Genomic DNA, 23,549 nt, shown 5'->3' on the forward strand with positions numbered 1-23,549 from the left:
GGATGAACTTGAGTCACTTGAAAATTCCCTTTAATACAGAAGTGTAATTTGAAATGTATGTATGACCATATCTTTTTATATGTATGAATGACCACCTGTTATTTTCAGATAGAGAATAGCTTTCAATCTAAAGTAATTTAATGCCTATTAGCTCGGTGGGTAATCACTCGTTAATCACCATCAGCGAGAAGAATTTATGCTTGATCACCTACTACCTATTCACAACTCATCCACCTTTCTCCATAGACACAAACAGCAAGCCACAACAAGTTACTGATGACTGATAGAAGTGCAGTTATCAAGCATTGCCAATATTCCTGTAATGCCTATGGAGAGCTTTACTAGGTTTTACTTGGTTCAATGTGGCAACATTCAGTTTACTGAGAACCTCTCCTGCACCATTGTGTTTCTTACAGAATCTCAGAAAGTAACATCCAATCCTGCAGAGAAACCAACACAAACAATGGCAAAAAGAATATCCATGACAGCGCAGGCCTGGGTTCCATCAGACAATCCACACTATACAATACAATACAATAACATTTGTAAAGCGCTTTTCTCCCATAGGACTCAAAGCGCATAGTTGTGTCTCAGATTAATACAGGGTTGCAGGCTGGGTTGTGATTACAGAGGAGATAGTCAGATGTTCATGAATGCCAGACTAAAGAGGTAGGTTTTTAGTTTAGACTTAAATGCTTCCAGGGATGGAGCTGTCCTGATTGGGTGTGGCAGGGAGTTCCAAAGTGTAAGGGCAGCATGACAAAAGGCTCTGTCTCCAAAGGTTTTGAGCTGGACTCTGGGGGTGACCATGGTGTTGTGTCCTTTTGATCTAAGATTGTGGGGGGTGTGATGCAGTTGCAACAAGTCCTTCAGGTATCCAGGGCCCAGATTGTGCAAGGATTTGAATGTCAGTAAGCCAATCTTAAACAGAATTCTCAATTTTATCGGTAGCCAGTGGAGTGAGCTCAGGGTTGATGTTATGTGGCAATGGCGGGGTTGACTCGTTAACAGCCTTGCGGCGGCATTCTGTACTAATTGCAGGCGGCGTAAGTCTTTCTTATGCAGGCCTGTGTAGAGGGCGTTGCAGTAGTCTAACCTTGATGTGACGAAGGCATGGACTAGGGTTGGAAGATCCTCTGAAGAAATTAGGTGTTTAATCTTTGCAATATTCCTTAGATGAAAGAAGGAATGTTTCACAACAGCTGAGATTTGATTCCTGAAGCTTAATTTCCTATCAATCAGTACTCCCAGGCTGCGCACACAGTCTGAGTTTTTCAGGTCTGAGCTCCCTATCCTTAGCGGTGTTGGTTGAGACTGGGGCTGCTTTGCTGTTGAGCCCTGGCCCTCGATAACAAGAACCTCAGTTTTGTCAGCATTAAGTTTTAGCCAATTCATATTCATCCACTCCTGAAGCTCAGCTAAGCATGAGTTTATTTGTGGAGTAGGGTCTGTGATGCCAGGTTTGAATGACAAATATAGCTGGGTGTCATCAGCATAGCAATGATATGTCAGGCCATAAACAGATAATTAAGAGAATAGTCGAGGAACAAGCAGAATTAAAACCACCTCAGTGTCATTCATTCCAATGGAAGGTGCAAGCGCTCAGTAGTGTTGTTAGCGGTCATGGCATATATTTTCAGAAGCCATGAGAGGTACAGAGTTACAACTGTCAGGAAATATGAAGTACTGGCAAGCTCAGAGCAAGCAGAAACTACGGCAACCTGAAACAAAAATAGTGGAGTAAAAAAGATCACATCACATTCCTTATCTCCATTACTACTGCATACTTCCTGTGCCAAAGTGCTTCTGATGTTTAAACAAGCTGTAGTACCTTGTAATAGAAAAAAAACAATTATAATACAGTTTTATTTTATATAACAACCATGTAAAAAATAAATGTCCTTTTAACAAAGGCTGCATTGCTTTTATAACTTGTTGTAACACTTAGTATATCCACGCTCTTCTTTTACTTTGATATCATTGTTGCTGTACTAAATGGTTGACAAATTATAGCCCAGTGCTTGTTGCATAACTGCTTTCATTCAAACACCTTTGAACATTCTCATTCTGGCCATGGCATTTCTGATCTGGCCATGGCATTTGCACACAGTTTAAAGTGACACTAAAGCGGAAAAAAATTATGATATAATGAATTGTACGCGTAGTACGGATAATTCATAGAACATTAGTAGCAAAGAAATGAGTCTCATATTTGTATTTTCAGTTATATAGCTTTATTAAAGCACTGCATCATATCGTCATATTTGCAGTTTGCTACGTTTTATAGTTTAAAATACAGAGTGTGGTTCCCAGAGCTAACAACACTTTGAACTTTGAGCAGTAAAAACCTTATCTGAAGCTGTCTATCGCCGTTTCTTTGATGTATAAGTGCTCAGAAAGCAGTGACCAAACTGATCGCAGAGCTTAGAGAAGCTCTTTTGCCTAGATAACAAGTGAAGTTTCTTAACTCTTCTTGTACTGGAAACAATATATGACTTGTTTCTTAGCTATTAATGTTCTATTTCTTAGCTATACTGCACATACCATTCATTATGTCATGAGTTTTTTTTTACCTTCATTGTCACTTTAAGTAAGGAGCATTACTATGCCAACTCAGTTATTAAGACTTATTTTGGATCAATGAGTTGCTAGATGACACAACCATGGATAGATGAATATACATTCTCCTGAGAAAAGTTCTGATACAGCACAACATTTATGTTCATAATAACATTCAATACAAAGTGAGGTTTAGAATCAGCATGACTGATTGCAGCTGAGCATGATTTTATTCATTCAGCTAATTTTAATTATCACATTCTTCTGGCCATTCAGTTGTTTGAGCAATAGAGGAGGTACTTTTCAATATGGTGACATGGGTGTCAGATAACATTTCCCCTCAATAGACTGGACGAAAACAAACCTCAGATTGGCCACCGTATTGACCTCAAATGTATACAATTATCAAAACCAGATAGTCAACACCTGTATTATTTATGTATTTATTTATTAGAGAGGCACATCAGTGTTTTTTTTAACAAAAGGCCCATGTTTTAGGATTAAAGAGGAACTTTACTATATAAAACTTGATGGCTAAAATTGTCCCCACCTCTAACTGGAGCTGCTAACTGGAGTTCAACTACATAGCAGTCATACTTTGTTACAAATCATAGCTGCTCACGCTGCTTCATCACACCGCTACTACCGCAAACTTTTGAAGCTGGAAATTACATTGTCAACGTTGCCATAGTCACTATTTTCACAATCGCCTGTGGCCTATCAGGTGGGAACTGCAGCCAAATTGACTGATGCGACTCTGAGCATGGGTCTTTTTATAGTGGAACAACAGTCATCACTATTTAACATGTTGAACTCTATGGTGAGTTATGGTAAATAATACATTTTTGTGAATTTAGTGTTAGTTAGTTAGTGTTAATTAGTGTTCATTAAAATGTTCATTTTTTCAGTTCAGAAGGTAGTGATGAGTGAAGAAATGGTAGCATTTCTCATTAAACATACATCACAAGGCGGGGCCAAGGTGGCGACTGAGTTTACTGCATAGTGACAGAGTTCCAGGCCAATCTGCACAGCGTGACTCAATGCTTAGCCACCGAGACTCCCACTCACCCATCCACGTAGCCTGGAGCTCCACTGACAATGACCACCCCCAAGATGATCTGCCAAGAGCAAGGGAGGCTTGGCAAAGTACATGCGGCCCAACCAAGATGGCGCCGACCTCACCCAGCGCAACCCGCTCTCTGCAATGTGGAACTCCAGCCAAACAGAGGAGGGAGGACTCACCCTCTCCACAATCCTCCCTTGACTATAGCCTAGAAGGTCGGCAGAGACAGTGCAGCCCCAGTCCCAGCAGCATCCAGACCGGTAAGCAGCAGCAGAGACAGCACATTGCAGGGATCCATGCTCCCCACAGCCTGCAGCACGTTAAAGTCCCCTCCTCCTGCTAGTGACTGATGGCCTACATGCGCCTACACCTTTGAAGGGGCACCCACATATGGACTGGGACAGTGATTATGGCTGTGATGACCAGCCATAACTGACACTGAACTCACACTGAAGGATGTGTATGCCCAACTGCTGTTGGTTATTACATAAGCCCACACAGCAGTCACAGCCAATATAGAGGAGGTGAAGATAAATGTGGGACTCATCAGACAGGATATGCTATAACTAATGCAATAGAATACAATAACATTTGTAAAGCGCTTTTCTCCCATAGGACTCATAGGGTTTGATTCACTAAAGTGTGATAACGGTAATCATGGCAAAAACCATGTTCACGCAAAAACCACGGCAAACTTGCGCGAATCGCATAGCGCAGCCGTGATAACAGTTATCAGACTTTAGAGAATCAAGCCCATAGAATGTATAACTGCATTGGAAGTGCGGGTATCTGACATTTAGGACACAGTTGCTCCCTCATCAGATGATATAAAAAATCATCTACAACGTAACAATTTGCGCTTTGTCAGATTGCCAGAAGGTACAGAAGGTGCTAATCCTGAGGAATACAATGAAAATTGGTTGTTATAGCAGTTCGGCAGCTGCAGCTATTCCGAATCTTTTTGGAGGTTGAGCGTGCGCATAGAGTTTCACCAAAGCTGCCTTCACAAGGCTCTCCTCCGCGCGGTTTGTTAGGATATATTTTTTTAAATAGCGGAGATCAAGATGCCATATTGTGCACGGTGCATTAAGGGAGAGCTTAAAGTAGACAATGTTAAAGAGATGATATTTCCAGATTATTCTTTGGAACTTGAAAAAAAAGTGTGCTTCCTTCATTGAGATTAAACATTGCCTTAAAGGGACTCTGAGCAGTGCAGAAACTATGGAAAAATGCATATCATTTTAAAGCTCTCTTTCTCCTCTTTCCAATGATAAATAAACTGCCGCCCTACGCCTTTTAGTTTTAGCTATTTTCACGATCGAAATTGCCGCGGCCGCGATTTCGATCACGAAAATAGAGAAAACTAAAAGGCATAGGGCGATGATTTAGAGGTCGTCAGAAAGAGGAGAAAGAGAGCTTTAAAATGATATCCATCTTTCCATAGTTACATTGTATTACACAGGGCGACTTTTTCCTAAAGTAAGCAGCTCCATTCTGCAGTAAAAGTCGCCCTGTGTAATACAATGTACCTATGGAAAGATGGATATCATTTTAAAGCTCTCTTTCTCCTCTTTCTGACGACCCCTAAATCGTCGCCCTACGCCTTTTAGTTTTTGGAAAGAGGAGAAAGAGAGCTTTAAAATGATATCCATCTTTCCATAGTTTCTGCACTGCTCGGAGTCCCTTTAAAGGGGCTAACATTCCCTATTCGATGCAATGTCCTGCCAAGTTGTGAGTAGTGGACTTTATTCTTCTTGGACCCCAGAGAGGCAGTTCAATGGCTGGACACTAGGCCATGGTTAATAGGCTTATGAATGTTATTATGTATAGCACGCTTCTGATAACTTTTATTTCTCTTTAAAGCGATGACCCTACATATCATTAACATCATCATATGTTGTTTCTGCCATGACACTGTTTGTATGCTATGCAGATTGCTGTAGTTCTTTTTTGCTTTCTCTGTAACAATTTTATGACTGCTCTGTAGCATACACCCTGCTATATATTTGGCCCACATAGGCTTATCCTTGATCTTCACAAGAGATCTCGGCTACAGTATATGCTGATCTCTTGCCCTGTTGTTATTATTGAGGAAATGCACCCCAATGCTTCCGTTCAGGCTGTATGTTTAGCATTTTGGGTGGGGAATAGGGCATTAATAGATATTCCTGTTAAGAGGTTTAGTGTTTCAGATAATAGCTGTCCTGTCATATGTATGCTCTACCTAGCCGGCGTTTGATATGAGCGACCGGAGCGGTCGCTCAGGGCGCCAGCTTCCAAGGGGGGCGCCTATAGCCGGTTGACTATACTGAGGGCACCTACACCTGATTTCCTATACTGAGGGCACCTATAGCTGGCTACCTTTCCTGAGGGCTCCAACACCTGGCTACCTATACTGGAGGCACCTAGGCCTGGCTACCTAAGGGGGGATGGAGACCTTCAATTGACTTCCTATACTGGGGGCACCTATGCTTAGCAACCTATACTGAGGGCACCTACACACGAGATCCTATACTGGGGGCACCTATACCTGGCTACCTACCTATACTGAGTCTGAGGGCGTTTTAGGGGGGGGTGCACTGCAGCTATAACGCATGGTGCAAATTGTCAGTGCTGTGCGATCATTCTAAATGGGGGGGGGAGGCGGATAACTGTCCCACTGATTGTTTTTATTAATATTCATGAAAGGTTCTAGCCTTCATTTTTAAGTGTATTCAGGATAAAGCACTCTTTCCATCCATTTGTGGTTATTAATAGTATTTTTTTTATTATATGTACGTGACGTGTCACAGAGATCTGAGCATTTGGCATGATGTGTCACAACGTCACTGTCCTAGGAGATATCTCAGTAGAAAAGAGGAATTGCATATGGGCCTGTGTGTGTGTATACGTGTGTGTATGTGTGTACGTGTGTGTGTATGTGTGTACATGTGTGTGCGTGTGTGTGTGTGTACGTGTGTGTACGTGTGTGTACGTGTGTGTGTGTACACGTGTGTACGTGTGTGTGTATATGCACGTGGGAAGAGGATGAAGGGGGGGGGCACAAAAATCAGGTTTCGCTCAGGGCGCTGTGAAACCTAAGGCCGGCCCTGATGCTCTATTGTTATTCTGGGGAGTTTAGTCTTGCTGACAGTCATCGATGCCATCTATGCAACTATTTATGTAAACTAATTGAACGTGGCGTGGGCGCTCCTCTACCCTTTACAGAAAAAGGTGACAGAAACTGTCACAGAAACAGCACAAAAATCAAGCAGAAACAACGTGGGATGGATCAGTATACAGAATGGGGGTATCTCTCTCCTTAAAATAATGTACAAATGTTCATACAGCGCTCACACCCCAGTTACAGACAGAGTACACAATATTGTTCCAGTCTGAATAGACAAATCTTAGTGTCTTCAACAGTGCCCTTCACTATAGAATTATAGTATACACTCTCACCAACGTTTAGTGGCTGATGTATCACAGATCAGCAGTAAGCGTTTTTTTCAATCACTTTTCTTCTCATCGTCCTCCCTCTGCATACATGAGCACTCGGGAAAAAGACAAAAAAAAAACAACCATAGCGTAATCAAGTGTACAATTTGAAGTAGGACCTCCTGTGCCCACCACCAGATGTGTGCACAATAGGGGGTGGATAAAATGCAAGCTCACCAGATAGAGAGGCTGACTATACCATAGATCAGCAATCAGGTTTTAGTGTCTTGTAATCAGGCTTTAATCTTGCTTCACTTGTTCCTCAGAATAAAGAAGCATGAAATGACATAGTGTAAAACTGTATAGATCTAAAATCCTCTATTGTTCTATATGTGCAAAAGTGTGTGCACCCCGCAACTACCACTATGCACATCGTGCCACAACCTTGCCGCACTCAGCTATGTCCAGTGTTTCCACACTCGTTCACCAGGTTTCTCCACCATGCATGTGAAATAGAAAAAATGCAGGCTCACCATATAGTTATGCCGACCGATCAAGGACCAGCAATACACATTTGAATGCAGATATGGAAGCTTGTAACTTTGAGTAGCCTAGTAGTGTGCCTGGAAAAACTAACACAGGGCTCCCATAGCGTAACTCCGCATTTATTCAGATAAAAACATAAAATATTGCGCTCACATCATAAAAGTTAATGCGCATTATAAAATTCCATGCAGGATGTCCTCATCTCCTCTCCACTAGCGTCTCTTGGTCTGCCGCCTAAGGCCACACCCTACCGGTTTCGTCAATTGACTCATCAGGGGCTTGGTGGCCGGCTGCAGACCAGGACGCTATAAGCTAGATCTAACATAGATCTAGCTTATAGTGATTTTATTATGTTAATGAATTCTCTAAGTAATACATTTTGTTATGTTGTAGCACATGCCCCTGCCCCAGTACCCACTTGCTTAGCTAAATTTATTATTGAGGCTATGTGGTTTCGTGTGTAGTGGCTTTTTTATTTTAATGAGCGCTGATTTACCTGCCATACAGGTCAGCGCCAAGCACTATTGTGCACAGAGTATATCTTCCCTACTACATTGCTAGTCCCATATGTACTGGACATTCGTCACTTGTTTCAGTCTTTATGGTATGCTCTCTACAAAATGTAAGGCCCAAGCCTACTTGAAAACTGCACCTTTTCTGGCTGTCGCAGATTATTGCCAAAGGGGACATTATGGAACAGCTGGATGAGTTCCTTGTAGATGAGACTAGCAGGCTCATTAGGTGGGTCACTTCTAAGGCATTTTGCAGGTGCTTTTAAAGGGTACCAAAGGTAAATTTGTGGGCACAAATTGGGCACGGAGGCATGTTCCCATCTAAAGGATATGCCTCTGTGTCCCCTCCACACTGCTCTCTGTGCCCCTGCACCCCGCAGCCCCCTATCACCATCCCCCCCAGAATCTACCGACATCCAGCTTGTTGGCAATCCTAGAGGGGAAGGGGCACCATTAGCAGGAGAGGCAGTCCTGCGTAATGCCCCTTCCCAGCCTCTTAAAGCATCTAATTGGTTCTCCCTGCCTCACCCCACTCCCTTCCCCTCCTGTTAGTGCTCTGTGCTCTCAGAGGAGAGCACAGAGCTGATCTGTAGCATCCTGAAACTGGGGTCATGTGCATTAAAACCTAAAACGAAACTATAGGACAACTGGGAACTGGAGCGGCGAGTAGCAGCAGTAATCAATGCTACCTGATCCGGGAGGCCACCAGGATCAGGCAGTATGTTTGTATTTAATTTTTCACCCAACATTCTCTTTGATCTTGCAATAAGTGGTATTAAAAACTCCTCTCGTGACTATGAGACTACCTTGGAGGCCAAGCTAATTGAATTAGAGAAAGAGTAAGTTGATCAACCAAGAGTAGTAAATAGGTAGTCGTGGTTAAAGGTGCTTAGGAAGTAGAATACAGCAATTACTAAGAAATCTGAGAGAAAGCAGGTTTTTTGTATGTAGCGCCAATATCAACTTAGAGACAAATTGCTTGCTCAACTGGCTCACTCTGGGCAGGGCTCTCAACCTATCCTGGTTATTAGGAACACAGACTGTACGGTATATAAGGACACGGCCAATATCATGCTAGGCTTCCAGGACTTATACACTAATACGTGGTCTCCGGATGGGTGACCTGGTTGACGCTTTAGCATTATATATATGGTTGTCCTGATTTTCTATTTACAGGATACAGATGCATGTCCACGGTAGTGTTGGGCGAACAGTGTTCGCCACTGTTCGGGTTCTGCAGAACATCACCCTGTTCGGGTTCGGCCGAACACCTGATGGTGTTCGGCCAAACTGTTCGGCCATATGGCCGAACTAAGAGCGCATGGCCGAACGTTACCCGAACGTTCGGCTATCGCTGTGATTGGCCGAACGGGTCACGTGTAGTGTTGGGCGAACATCTAGATGTTCGGGTTCGGGCCGAACATGGCCGAACTCCGAACATAATGGAAGTCAATGGGGACCCGAACTTTCGTGCTTTGTAAAGCCTCCTTATATGCTACATACCCCAAATTAACAGGGTATGTGCACCTTGGGAGTGGGTACAAGAGGAAAAAAGAATTTAGCAAAAAGAGCTTATAGTTTTTGAGAAAATCGATTTTAAAGTTTCAAAGGGAAAACTGTCTTTTAAATGCGGGAAATGTCTGTTTTCTTTGCACAGGTAACATGCTTTTTGTCGGCATGCAGTCCTAAATGTAATACATATAAGAGGTTCCAGGAAAAGGGACCGGTAACGCTAACCCAGCAGCAGCACACGTGATGGAACAGGAGGAGGGTGGCGCAGGAGGAGAAGGCCACGCTTTGAGACACAACAACCCAGGCCTTGCATGAGGACAAGAAGCGTGCAGATAGCAATTTGCATTTTGTCGCCATGCAGTCATAAATGTAATACAGATGAGAGGTTCAATAAACAGGGACCGGAAACGCTAACCCATCACAGATGTTCATTGTTCATGTTACTTGGTTGGGGTCCGGGAGTGTTGCGTAGTCGTTTCCAATCCAGGATTGATTCATTTTAATTTGAGTCAGACGGTCTGCATTTTCTGTGGAGAGGCGGATACGCCGCCGATCTGTGACGATGCCTCCGGCAGCACTGAAACAGCGTTCCGACATAACGCTGGCTGCCGGGCAAGCCAGCACCTCTATTGCGTACATTGCCAGTTTGCGCCAGGTGTCTAGCTTCGATACCCAATAGTTGAAGGGTGCAGATGGATTGTTCAACACAGCTATGCCATCTGACATGTAGTCCTTGACCATCTTCTCCAGGCGATCGGTGTTGGAGGTGGATCTGCACGCTTGCTGTTCTGTGTGCTGCTACATGGGTGTCAGAAAATTTTCCCACTCCAAGGACACTGCCGATACCATTCCCTTTTGGGCACTAGCTGCGGCTTGTGTTGTTTGCTGCCCTCCTGGTCGTCCTGGGTTTGCGGAAGTCAGTCTGTCGGCGTACAACTGGCTAGAGGAGGGGGAGGATGTCAATCTCCTCTCTAAAGTCTCCACAAGGGCCTGCTGGTATTCTTCCATTTTGACCTGTCTGGCTCTTTCTTCAAGCAGTTTTGGAACATTGTGTTTGTACCGTGGATCCAGAAGGGTATAAACCCAGTAATTGGTGTTGTCCAGAATGCGCACAATGCGTGGGTCGCGTTCAATGCAGTCCTAGGCCGAAGAGGTCATAGCCTAGGGTCACAAAACCTGTTTATTTGGGCAATTTCAATGGTGGCGAGTCTGACGTACATAAATCGCAGCAATGGCCGTTAGCAACGTCTGAATCTCACGAAATGTCTCATGCAGGTAGAAGACATATTGTTAGACTTGGGCTCCAAAGATGGGTTCCCTACATCTCTGCAAACCAGAGTTACAGGGCTCCAAATTTGGTAAAATCCCCCATAGGCTTTCATTGGGCCTCCTATTTACAGTTCCAAAATCTCACATCTTTTCAAAGGGCAATTACTCAGCAGTGGCAAATTTTCTAGCATTGTAGGGACCCTTAGGGGGAACATGACTGGTGAGTTTCGGGCCCCTAGGCCAAAGAGGTCATAGCCTAGGGTCACAAAAACCTGTTTATTTGGGCTATTTCAATGGTAGTGATGGTGACGTACATAAATCGCAGCAATGGCCGTTAGCAAAGTCTGAATCTCACGAAATGTCTCATGCAGGTAGAAGACATATTGTTAGACTTGTATTCCAAAGATGGGGTCCCTACATCTCTGCAAACCAGAGTTACAGGGGTCCAAAATTGGTAAAATCCCCCATAGGATTTCATTGCCTCCCTATTTCACTTTCCAAAATCTCACATCTTTTCAAAGGGCAATGGCTCAGCAGTACCAAATTTTCTAGCATTGTAGGGACCCTTAGGGGGAACATGACTGGTGAGTTTCGGGCCCCTAGGCCGAAGAGGTCATAGCCTAGGGTCACAAAAACCTGTTTATTTGGGCTATTTCAATGGTAGTGATGGTGACGTACATAAATCGCAGCAATGGCCGTTAGCAAAGTCTGAATCTCACGAAATGTCTCATGCAGGTAGAAGACATATTGTTAGACTTGGATTCCAAAGATGGGGTCCCTACATCTCTGCAAACCAGAGTTACAGGGGTCTAAAATTGGTAAAATCCCCCATAGGATTGCATTGCCTCCCTATTTCACTTTCCAAAATCTCACATCTTTTCAAAGGGCAATGGCTCAGCAGTACCAAATTTTCTAGCATTGTAGGGACCCTTAGGGGGAACATGACTGGTGAGTTTCGGGCCCCTAGGCCGAAGAGGTCATAGCCTAGGGTCACAAAAACCTGTTTATTTGGGCTATTTCAATGGTAGTGATGGTGACGTACATAAATCGCAGCAATGGCCGTTAGCAACGTCTGAATCTCACGAAATGTTTCATGCAGGTAGAAGACATATTGTTAGACTTGGATTCCAAAGATGGGGTCCCTACATCTCTGCAAACCAGAGTTACAGGGGTCCAAAATTGGTAAAATCCCCCATAGGATTTCATTGCCTCCCTATTTCACTTTTCAAAATCTCACATCTTTTCAAAGGGCAATGGCTCAGCAGTACCAAATTTTCTAGCATTGTAGGGACCCTTAGGGGGATCATGACTGGTGAGTTTTGCCACTGCTGAGCCATTGCCCTTTGAAATGGTGTGAGATTTTGGAACGGTAAATAGGAGGCCCAATGAAAGCCTATGGGGGATTTTACCAATTTTGGACCCCTGTAACTCTGGTTTGCAGAGATGTAGGGACCCCATCTTTGGAATCCAAGTCTAACAATATGTCTTCTACCTGCATGAGACATTTCGTGAGATTCAGACGTTGCTAACGGCCATGGCTGAGATTTATGTACGCCACCATCACTACCATTGAAATAGCCCAAATAAACAGGTTTTTGTGACCCTAGGCTATGACCTCTTCGGCCTAGGGGCCCGAAACTCACCAGTCATGTTCCCCCTAAGGGTCCCTACAATGCTAGAAAATTTGGTACTGCTGAGCCATTGCCCTTTGAAAAGATGTGAGATTTTGGCAAGTGAAATAGGGAGGCAATGAAATCCTATGGGGGATTTTACCAATTTTGGACCCCTGTAACTCTGGTTTGCAGAGATGTAGGGACCCCATCTTTGGAATCCAAGTCTAACAATATGTCTTCTACCTGCATGAGACATTTCGTGAGATTCAGACTTTGCTAACGGCCATTGCTGCGATTTATGTACGTCACCATCACTACCATTGAAATAGCCCAAATAAACAGGTTTTTGTGACCCTAGGCTATGACCTCTTCGGCCTAGGGGCCTGAAACTCACCAGTCATGTTCCCCCTAAGGGTCCCTACAATGCTAGAAAATTTGGTACTGCTGAGCCATTGCCCTTTGAAAAGATGTGAGATTTTGGAAAGTGAAATAGGGAGGCAATGAAATCCTATGGGGGATTTTACCAATTTTGGACCCCTGTAACTCTGGTTTGCAGAGATGTAGGGACCCCATCTTTGGAATCCAAGTCTAACAATATGTCTTCTACCTGCATGAGACATTTCGTGAGATTCAGACATTGCTAACGGCCATGGCTGAGATTTATGTACGCCACCATCACTACCATTGAAATAGCCCAAATAAACAGGTTTTTGTGACCCTAGGCTATGACCTCTTCGGCCTAGGGGCCCGAAACTCACCAGTCATGTTCCCCCTAAGGGTCCCTACAATGCTAGAAAATTTGGTACTGCTGAGCCATTGCCCTTTGAAAAGATGTGAGATTTTGGAAAGTGAAATAGGGAGGCAATGAAATCCTATGGGGGATTTTACCAATTTTGGACCCCTGTAACTCTGGTTTGCAGAGATGTAGGGACCCCATCTTTGGAATACAAGTCTAACAATATGTCTTCTACCTGCATGAGACATTTCGTGAGATTCAGACTTTGCTAACGGCCATTGCTGCGATTTATGTACGTCACCATCACTACCATTGAAATAGCCCAAATAAACAGGTTTTTGTGACCCTAGGCTATGACCTCTTTGGCCTAGGGGCCCGAAACTCACCAGTCATGTTCCCCCTAAGGGTCCCTACAATGCTAGAAAATTTGCCACTGCTGAGTAATTGCCCTTTGAAAAGATGTGAGATTTTGGAACTGTAAATAGGAGGCCCAATGAAAGCCTATGGGGGATTTTACCAAATTTGGAGCCCTGTAACTCTGGTTTGCAGAGATGTAGGGAACCCATCTTTGGAGCCCAAGTCTAACAATATGTCTTCTACCTGCATGAGACATTTCGTGAGATTCAGACGTTGCTAACGGCCATTGCTGCGATTTATGTACGTCAGACTCGCCACCATTGAAATTGCCCAAATAAACAGGTTTTGTGACCCTAGGCTATGACCTCTTCGGCCTAGGACTGCATTGAACGCGACCCACGCATTGTGCGCATTCTGGACAACACCAATTACTGGGTTTATACCCTTCTGGATCCACGGTACAAACACAATGTTCCAAAACTGCTTGAAGAAAGAGCCAGACAGGTCAAAATGGAAGAATACCAGCAGGCCCTTGTGGAGACTTTAGAGAGGAGATTGACATCCTCCCCCTCCTCTAGCCAGTTGTACGCCGACAGACTGACTTCCGCAAACCCAGGACGACCAGGAGGGCAGCAAACAACACAAGCCGCAGCTAGTGCCCAAAAGGGAATGGTATCGGCAGTGTCCTTGGAGTGGGAAAATTTTCTGACACCCATGCAGCAGCACACAGAACAGCAAGCGTGCAGATCCACCTCCAACACCGATCGCCTGGAGAAGATGGTCAAGGACTACATGTCAGATGGCGTAGCTGTGTTGAACAATCCATCTGCACCCTTCAACTATTGGGTATCGAAGCTAGACACCTGGCACAAACTGGCAATGTACGCAATAGAGGTGCTGGCTTGCCCGGCAGCCAGCGTTATGTCGGAACGCTGTTTCAGTGCTGCCGGAGGCATCGTCACAGATCGGCGGCGTATCCGCCTCTCCACAGAAAATGCAGACCGTCTGACTCAAATTAAAATGAATCAATCCTGGATTGGAAACGACTACGCAACACTCCCGGACCCCAACCAAGTAACATGAACAATGAACATCTGTGATGGGTTAGCGTTTCCGGTCCCTGTTTATTGAACCTCTCATCTGTATTACATTTATGACTGCATGGCGACAAAATGCAAATTGCTATCCGCACGCTTCTTGTCCTCATGCAAGGCCTGGGTTGTTGTGTCTCAAAGCGTGGCCTTCTCCTCCTGCGCCACCCTCCTCCTGTTCCATCACGTGTGCTGCTGCTGGGTTAGCGTTACCGGTCCCTTTTCCTGGAACCTCTTATATGTATTACATTTAGGACTGCATGCCGACAAAAAGCATGTTACCTGTGCAAAGAAAACAGACATTTCCCGCATTTAAAAGACAGTTTTCCCTTTGAAACTTTAAAATCGATTTTCTCAAAAACTATAAGCTCTTTTTGCTAAAAAAATTTTCCCTCTTGTACCCACTCCCAAGGTGCACATACCCTGTAAATGTGGGGTATGTAGCATGTAAGGAGGCTTTACAAAGCACAAAAGTTCGGGTCCCCATTGACTTCCATTATGTTCGGAGTTCGGGTCGAACACCCGAACGTCGCGGCCATGTTCGGCCTGTTCGGCCCGAACCCGAACATCTAGATGTTCGCCCAACACTAGCCCACGGCAAGTGTTTGCAAATATTCAGACCTTCTCTGAGTATTATGGTTGGTGCATTAACTGGCAGAAGTCTATTATTATCCTCCTTGACAGGAATGACATTCATAATGAAGCTTTGCAGCGTCATCTGCAGTTTGTTGTACATTTGAAATACTTGACTATCTATATTGCGGCGAAACGAGGAGATTTTCTCAAACTAAAATGATAAACCCCTAATAAAATTTGTAACCCCTAATAAACTCCATAAGTGGAATTATTTTCCCTTCAATGTTATGGGTAGAGTTAATCTTATAAAGATTATTATATTACTTAAACTCCTATAAACACTAGAACATGTTCACACGTTTATCCCTAAAAAAAAATGATTTGCTGAAATTAATTGTCCAGCCAGCCGAGATTCTCAACTACTTGAGTACATTCTGAGATGACACAACCTATTTCTGAACAGTTTCTGTCCAAGTATGTCAAAGATAATAATCTCTTAGGGCCTGAGCCCACTGATGCAGTTGTATCCACTTCTGTCCACTTTTCAGCATCTCTAATATTGATGTGTAACTGAAAAGTGGGCACAACTGCGCCAGTGTTCTCAGGCCCTTAGCCTATTTAGAAGGCTCCTCTACCCAGTTGATAGGCCCTTGTACAACGATACATAGACTGACAGCTAGAGTCTGAGCTGAGAGTAAAAAGATTCATGAGGTAGACGGTCCTATTTATATTACTCAATCATGGGGTAACTATAAATATGAGCATCTGGCATCATTTAATGCTGATTGTGAATGGGTCCCAGGTGGTGGGCGTGACAGATTTCTTGCAAGTGTTAGAGCCCAGGGTGTTCCTGTCATATGACCAATTTAAGGTCAGGCATGGTACATCAAATGCATAATTCTACAAGTATTTGCAGCTTAGGCACTGTTAGCAGGCGCAACTTGGGATCCAATCAATATGTTTCTCTTATTATAGGTATTTTACCCACTCGGGGATGGTAGGTTTAATCACCACATTGTACTTATCTCTCATAACAGTACTTACAGTACAGTAACAAACTCGGATACCGAATGTCTTCATCCCAAGTGGCTTGATCATATTCCAGACCTAGACACAGAGCAATGGGAGGATGCTTTTGAATCACATATATACCATATTTTTAGGACTACAGTATAAGATGCCTGTAAAAATCGCCTACCCCCGATGGGTTGACGATCCTTCAGAGGCCGCCAGCAGGATCCAGGAGAGGACCTGAACTGTGGAGAGGGACACAAATGACTTCTAGGGGCTGGAAGAAGACTCAGGTAAGTAAAGCCACATTTATTTTGCCCCAATCCTTCAAGTGTTACCCATTATTGCAAGACTTGCTCTCTAGCAGGTGATTTGTCATTATAGGTTACCTACTTTGTTGTAAGTAATGGACACGTAATGTATTCCCGATTTATTTATTTTTTGTTCAACAAAAGAGCTTTATTGAGGTCACCAATAAAAACAGAATATACATTACATCCTTCAGTAAGCATACATCAGAAAGACAAAAAAGCACATTGTTTTGTACAGCAGAGATTCGTTATCACATGTTACTTACAGGGCTTCTAGATAGTCCTATTGTAGCCAATATTCGTTCTCGCACTATTTCTGGATCAACAAAGTCCTGCGCATTCAGCCATTTACACCATATTTTTTTGAATTTTTCATTAGCATTCCTATGTGCATATGTAATCTTTTCAAGTTTTAAAGAGTCATTGATTTGTTTAATCCACATTTTCAGGGACGGGGGGTTAACTTGCTTCCAGAGTTGCAGAATCAATTTTCTAGCTATAAATAATGATCTCAACACAGCTATTCTAGAATGTTCAGTTATATTCCCGTCCTCATATGCTCCCAAAATACATACCAGTGCTGTGCGCGGGATTTTTGTTTGGAATATTTGATCTATGGCGTCCAATACACCTCCCCAGTACCTCCTAAGTTTGGGACAGTTCCATAACATGTGTAAGAGATCCCCGTGATCTCTAGCACATCTGGTACAGGTCGGGGAAGGGAGCATGCCAAAGCGATATAGACGGCTAGGTGTGTAGTGTGTCCTATGAATAATTTGCAGCTGCGTACATTTTTGAGTGGCGTTAATTGAAAGCAATGGAACCGCCTGTAGCGCCTCTAACCATTCCTGATCTGATAAAGTTGGAATATCTTTATCCCAAGCCCTTCTACATAATAGTGGGAATTTGCCAAGAAAGCCGTCTAATAACATACCATAGCATAAGGATAATAAACCTTGTTTAGTACAGCAGGCCTGTGCGACTATATTTATTACAGGAGATGCCTGAGATCTAAATTGGAATGTTTCTGCCTGTTTCTTTACAGCGTGAGCAAAGCGTAAACGCTGAAATTGAAGTATTCCCTTAGGAGTATTTGGCATTAGCTGCGATAAAGCGTTTAAAGATATTAATTTATCGTTAGGAAAGGTTAGGCTTAACTTGTCTACACCTGCCCCCTCCCACCTATAACCAAAGTCCAAATTGTTCAGTTCCGGAAGATTTGAATTCCGCCAGATTGGTGTAAATTTAGTATATCCTATCTTTTGTAAGTAACGAATCTTATGCCATGTCCTATGCATAAGAACCAAAGTGGGCATTTTTGGAACCGTGAGGTTGGCCCTGCCACCCTCCAGCGCTTCGTAGATTGAGTTCGTACCCAACCAGTAATTTAGTAAATCCCTGCTGGATTCCTTCAAATCATTCTGTTCCCACCCACCCAAATGTTGTAACTGGGAAGCTAAGAAGTATATCCATGGGTTGGGAACAGCCAGCCCGCCCTCATCTTTAGGGTACTGTAACCGCTCTAATTTGATCCGTGGTTGCTTTTTATTCCATCTCTAAACATCTTGTCAAAGACTTTGAATAGTTTTTTGGGCAGCCAAACCGGAGAATTATGCAGATAGTATAGTATCTGAGGCATTAATACCATTTTTATTAAATTCACTCTGGCCACTATTGATAGAGGAAGCTTAAGCCAGGCCTTAATCTTTGCTCTAGACCTATCCAGTAGTGGGGCAATATTTAACTGTTGGAATTGTAAAGGATCTCTTGATATAATTATACCCAAATATTTAAAGGAGTCCACTACTTTCAGGTCAAGGTTTCTCACTGATTGGGGTGTTACAAAGGGATCTAATGGCATTAAGCAGGACTTATCCCAGTTTATTGATAACCCTGAAAATCTCTCAAATTTATTCAATAAACTTATGGCAGAATCTAATGATGATTGTGTGTCCGCCAAATATAGTAGGGTATCGTCCGCGTATAGCGAGCCTTTTTCCTCTATACTGCCGTATTTGAAACCTGTAATGTATTGGGATTGCCTAATACTTTCTGCCACGGGTTCTATCGCTATAGCGAACAATAAAGGGGATAAGGGGCACCCCTGTCTTGTACCTCTCTGAAGCCTAAATAAGGGCGATACCGAGCCGTTGGCTCTAATCACTGCTGAGGGGGAATGGTATAACGTTTTTACCCACCCAATGAAATATGGCCCAAATCCCATACACCCCAAGACTGTGTACAGGTACTCCCACTCTACGCTATCGAATGCCTTAGCAATGTCTAAGGATAGAATTGCCCTATTTCCCCCATTGTCCGCCTGGGCCTGTAAATTTAAGTATAGCCTACGGATGTTATTAGCGGTGGCTTTCTGAGGCATAAAGCCTGTTTGATCTGGTGAAATAATTGACAGGATTACTTTAGAGAGTCGATTAGCCAGGGCTTTAGCGATCAGTTTAACGTCCGCATTCAACAGCGAAATTGGGCGGTAAGATTCCGCTAGTAAAGGGTCCTTGCCTGCTTTGGGAATAAGCACTATAGTTGCCATGTTTAGCGAAGGGGGTAGACATCCCTTTTCATGAGCATTGTTCGCCATTTTTAACAGATTAGGGAGTAGAATGTCCGAATAATGCCTGTATGTCTCGGATGGGAGCCCATCCGTGCCTGGGGCTTTATTGTTTGCCATAGATGCCATGGCTATCTCCAATTCGTCCGTAGACAATGGTGCCTCCAGTAGTTGTACATCTTCCTCACTCAATCTGGACAGGGGAATTGCCTCGACAAAATTAACTCTCTCCACATCAGTGCATGATGCCTTGGATAGATACAAGTTAGCATAGAATCTTTTTAGCTCCTGCAGAACCTCATCAGGTTGGCAGACTATCCTATCACTAGGAGTTTTTAATGAAGCAATAAAGTTAGAGCCCTTTTGTGCCCGCACAATAGTAGCCAGTAGATGCCCCGTCTGATCCCCCTGGTCGAAGAACGCTTGCTTTATGAAAAATCTCTTCTGGTTTGCCTTACTCAGCATCATTTTATGATACTGATCCTGAGTGGCAAGCCATTCTTTTTTATGTGCATCAGTGGGATTTATAACATATCGTTTTTCAGAATTTATAACCGCTAGTTTATGAATTTTTTCCCACTCAGTAGAATTCGTTTTGACGTTATTAATTGCTGTGATCAGGATCCCCCTAATAAATGCTTTAAAGGCTTCCCACGTCCACTGGGAAGTGGATGGCGATTCATTTAGTTCAAAGAATTCGCGTAAATTCTTCAAAATTTCGATATGAGACGTAATTAAAGGAAAGCAGAAGGCGTTCATCTTCCACGGGGGCCTACAGGCGGGGGATACATTGCATTCTTGCATAGATAGACAAATAGGAGAATGATCAGAGAGCCCTCGTGCTTCATAGCGAATATCCCTAAGATATGGTAGCATGGCCTGATTAGTGACTGCTAAATCTATCCTAGATAGGGTCATATGGGATTTATTAAAGCAAGAATATTCTACAAGGTCCGGGTTTCTCACTCTCCAAAACTCCATAAGGCCTAATTCACTGAGGGTTCTATATAAGTGCGTATATCTAGGGGAGTCACCCTTAAAGTCCATTTTATCTCTCTCTAGATCAAGGCAACAATTAAAGTCGCCTATAATCAAAAGGGGCAAATTGGCTTTATCTTTGATGTATGGGAGAAACTCCTTAATTACACTAAAAGAGTATGGTGGGGGAATATATATGGCTATTAGGATACACTCCCTCTTGAATAGTTTTCCATGGATTAGTACAAATCTTCCCTCTGCATCTATTATCTCATGAATGTGTTCATATTGAACCCCTACATGAATTAATATGGAGACTCCCCTAGAATATGATGAATGCATGGAATGAAAAGAGTGAGAAACCCAACGCTTGCTAAACCAGTTAATCCTGTCTCGTGTCAAATGCGTCTCCTGTAGGCAGTAGATCGCTGGAGCAAATTGCTTTAAATAAGAAAACACGGCCTGTCTTTTGGTGGCGTCAGCCGCCCCCCTCACGTTCCAACTGAGACATTTAAAGTGCATAAGTGAAAGTAAAAAAGGTGCTTTACAGCTTTCTGAAGGCCTGCGAATCTTGTTGTCTTCTTGGTGGTGACCATAACCCTAACCTCTAAACCACAGCTATGAACTTCAACATATAACATATACAACAGTAGCATTAATTTCCATATCCTCATTCAAAAAACAAGAGGGACTCCGGATCCCCAGAGATTCCCTCAACATGCCGTGAGCAGATTCCTCGGAGCCCGACAGTACTATTAAAGTCACACGCACTGTCAAGACCCAAAGGGCACCCCTCACTCGAACTTCCCGATAGTAACGCCTCCCGACGTATTAATTGAAGGATACTTGACCCCTTCCCTCAATCAGGGACACACATAAATATACATATCTATACCCGTATACACATATAAATATAAATGTATGCACACTTGAGTATATTCTGCGTTTCTTCATATCAAATAACATATATATATATACCTTAAACATTAAACTCCCCCCCCCCCTCCAGTTTCAACATATCAGAAATCAGTCCACAATTGACTAGGGGTATAATAGTGCCCCAGCCACCCTTAACTCTATATATATTAGCAAGGATAGAAGTATCGTGCACTCCTATAGCACCGAAAACATACATGCTGTCATCCTCTAGCATGTAGGCAAACACTCAAAAATCTTGGGCCGACGTAACCCCAGCAGTTACCAACATAACCAGCCACCCTAGTTTAGCTAGCATACTCAGGATTCTTCATTGTTGGACTGGACCTTCAAATGCTGTTCATTTTTATCCAGCCATCGCATTGCATCATCTGGGTCTTGAAAGAAGTGAGTCTCATATTTTACAATGATTCTGAGCTTTGCTGGATAGAGCATGGCGTATTTCAAATTCAGCTTTCGGAGCCGTTTTTTGGTGGCCAGGAACTGTGCTCGTTGTTTTTGCACCTCCGCGGAAAAGTCAGGATACAGTGAAATGTTTTGCCCATTAAAAGTTATAGATTCCATTTGGCGCGCTTTTTGCAGGATCAGTTCTCTATCTCTGTAGTGGAGGATTCTTGCAAGGATAGGGCGTGCAGGGGCCCCAGGCTTTGGTTGTTTAAACGGAACACGATGGGCCCTTTCAACTGCAAATAGTTTTGTGAGGTAATTGACATCAAAAGTTTCCGCCAGCCATTTTTCAATAAAAGTAGAGATCAGGTAGCTCACACTTCTCTGGAAAGCCTATGAATCTGATATTATATCTCCTCAGCCTGTTCTCCAGATCATCATTCTTCTCAGAATTAGCAAATGCATGTGAAATTACTCTTTTCAAATCACGTGCAGTCGGTGCCATTTTGTCTTCTAAATCACTTACTCTGCCCTCCAGCTCTGTGGTGCGAGCCCTAATATTTGATAAGTCCTGCCTAAGAAGGCCAATCTCCTCTTTTAGGCCCCCAGTCTGTGCAGAAAGGGCTGTAATTGCCTTATTGCATGTATATACTGCAGCCAAGATATCTGCTAACGTTGGCTCTGGGCTTGCCTCCTCTATTTCAGGCTGCGCATTTAGGGAAAGCTGTGAGCCTGCATCGGATCCTGCTGCCCCTCTATGTTGGGATCCTGTGTCCCAGTCATCACCCTCCGTTTCCCCTTCAATGTCAGGTGTACCTTGGGTGGTCTCCTCCGCAGTGTGGCAGGCATATTGCTGTAATTTTGCCGCCGCCGCCTCCCTTGCTTTCTGTGCGGCCTTGCTCCCTCTAGGTCCTGGGGTAGTGCTGGCGCCATCTTGGGCCTTGTGCAGGTCTCCCTCCCCGCTGTCGTCGCGGCGGTTTCGCCGCGATCTGCCGGAATCTTTCGCCTCCATAGTCCCGCTGGGTGGTCTGGATGTTCCGCCGCTGCTGCTGGTTACGGATCCGGAGGGCAGACGGATTAGATCGGGCTGGCTGGGCAAGAGACGTCGGGAGCTTCGGCGGGGCACGTCTCACTCCATTGCCGGCTGGCCACGCCCCCCGTATTCCCGATTTATACCCACCATCTTAATTTAATCTCATTTCAGAATTGTGTATATTGCATTATGTGGTAATGGCAATTTTGCCAATAAACATGTTTAAAAACAAAACTAAAAACATACATCCCAAAATATGGTCCAGAGACGCCTTAACTATAGAATGTGTGCCCCCGTAATGGGACCACTAGACTCACTGAAGACTAAGATCATCTCTTTCACTTCACTGCCGATTGTAGCAATCAGAACAGGATCATCCACACGGCTACCTAGTGTCACAATCTGCATCTGCTGGTAAATCCATGCATGAACTAACCTTGCTTCACCAGCAGATGTCACCAGCCACCTCCATGAATCTGCAACCTGAACTTTCCTCTGCCCACCAGCAGAGGGCGGACTTTCTAGAGATCTCTCCATGAACAGGGAGGAGGCCTGGACTATCACATGGTCTTTCAGCATGGCATTTAAACCACACCTGAAAACTCACTAGTTGCTAGCTCTTTGTTCCTGGTTCTAGCCATCCTGCCCTGAGTTTCCTGTTCCTGGTAATATTGTTCCTTGATTCCCTGCTGTATTGATCTCCCGTGTTGACCTTGTGCTTTGTATCACCGACTATTCTTTGTCTAGCGATTACTGTACTGTTTGATCTCCTGTGTATGACCTATGCTTGCTGACTATCCGTGTGTCTCCTCCTCGATTGTGAATCTTGTATTTTGTATATATATATCTAGGTTTATATTGTGTTTACTGTTCTGGATCCAGGGTCCGTGTGCACACAGTTCTATACACTGGATCTACTCTGCTTAACTCGTTTTATGCAGAGAGGTCCTTGTATAAACCCTGATTTTCATACCTTTGTATGCTTATTGAATATATCTGCCTGTATTATTTGATGCAGTGTATGTATGTGTGTAGAATACGTTGCCTGCAAGTCAATGCTGATTGTTTCCATGCAT

Source organism: Hyperolius riggenbachi, chromosome 4, assembly GCF_040937935.1.
Source record: "Hyperolius riggenbachi isolate aHypRig1 chromosome 4, aHypRig1.pri, whole genome shotgun sequence".
NCBI classification, from domain to species: domain Eukaryota; kingdom Metazoa; phylum Chordata; class Amphibia; order Anura; family Hyperoliidae; genus Hyperolius; species Hyperolius riggenbachi.